At 44.2% G+C, this 1,471-nt stretch overlaps 1 non-coding gene across 1 annotated transcript; it reads right to left on the minus strand.

The window, feature by feature from the left end:
• Positions 1–1,189: 1,189 nt before the first annotated feature.
• Positions 1,190–1,266, minus strand: TRNAT-GGU (transfer RNA threonine (anticodon GGU)). Its single transcript has one exon. It is a non-coding gene; the product is annotated as a tRNA-Thr (tRNA).
• Positions 1,267–1,471: the final 205 nt, after the last annotated feature.

The following is a 1,471-nucleotide window of genomic DNA, read 5'->3' on the forward strand; positions in this document are numbered from 1 at the left end:
TATAGCATTGGAGAGATCGTGCCTCCATGCCTGGCACTCTTTCCTATTGAAATTTATTCCTGTCTTTATAGGGGACTACGGAGGCTGTGCAGCCGTTATAACTAGATATATTCCAGTATTTTTAGATAATCCTCTTCTACACCCTGATTCTGTAATGGGTTCACGACTGATGAGGCTTTTAGTGAGTCAAATGCTTCCTTGTAATCGATGAAGCTTTATGCGTATACCGGGTGTTTCAGGGAAGACTAAGTAATTCTCAAAAATAAGTTTCTTGAGGCAAAAATGTGATTTTTTGAACATAATATTAGCAGTGTTGACGGCCACCAGAAAACAGGCGAATTGTTTTAAGTAGTAAGCTGGTTAACTTATTTAAACATAATTAACTTTCTAATTATTAGAGTTAAGCGCCTAGTTGCAATTAGAGACCTGTAGCCGGTCGTTATACTAATAGCCATACCAGTTTTAAGAATCTACAGAAAACGCGATTACCCTTGGCGCTGTACTAGCTGGCTTGACAAAATTTGGCTTTTTTGGCTATATAGTTACGTGCACTGGAAAGGTTTATTTGCCTGCATGCTTTTCGAAAACGGATGCATTTTGGCACGATGTAATAATAATAATAATAATAATTGGTTCTGGGGGAAAGGAAATGGCGCAGTATCTGTCTCATATATCGTTGGACACCCAACAGCGCCGTAAGGGAAGGGATAAAGGAGGGAGTGAAAGAAGAAATGAAGAAGAGGTGCCGTAGTGGAGGGCTCCGGAATAATTTCGACCACCTGGGGATCTTTAACGTGCACTGACATCGATGTAGCCAAGTTTTGGATTTACGAAATTGCGTGATCATTTGGTTGACTGAAGTCTAAGATTGCCCTGACTCTATCAGTGATTACCTTAGTAAATGCCTTGTAAGCAAAGGACAATAAGCTGATCGGTCTGTAATTTTTCAGGTCCTTGACGTCCCCTTCCTTATGGATTAAGAATATTTTAGCGTTCTTCCAAGGTTCTGGCACGCTCGAGGTCATAATGCATTGCGTATGTCGTTTTTCTAGCACAATGTTCCCACCGTCCTTCAACAGAGCTGCAGTTATAAGGGAGTAATTACTCACTGACATCCACCTGAGCGCTGCCGTACGAATACAAAGGAAAGCTATACAGCTTTCTCAGAAACTTCGCAGTTAAATACAAGTTCGCCCTAGTCCGGGGTTCGAACCCGGGACCACCGCTTCACCGGAGCAGTCGCTCTACCAACTGAGCTAACCGGGACGGCAAGCTTATGGTATAGGGCGAGAGCGAATTGATCAGTAACTCGAAGTGGGAACAGTGTTGGTCAAATGTTTAAGGGCCGCCGCGGTGGCTGAGTGGTTATGGCGCTCGGCTGCTGACCCAAAAGACGCGAGTTCGATCCCGGCCGCGGCGGTCGAATTTCGATGGAGGCGAAATTCTAGAGGACCGTGTACTGTGCGATGTC

Source organism: Amblyomma americanum, chromosome 5 (genome assembly GCF_052857255.1).
Source record: "Amblyomma americanum isolate KBUSLIRL-KWMA chromosome 5, ASM5285725v1, whole genome shotgun sequence".
NCBI classification, from domain to species: Eukaryota; Metazoa; Arthropoda; class Arachnida; order Ixodida; family Ixodidae; genus Amblyomma; species Amblyomma americanum.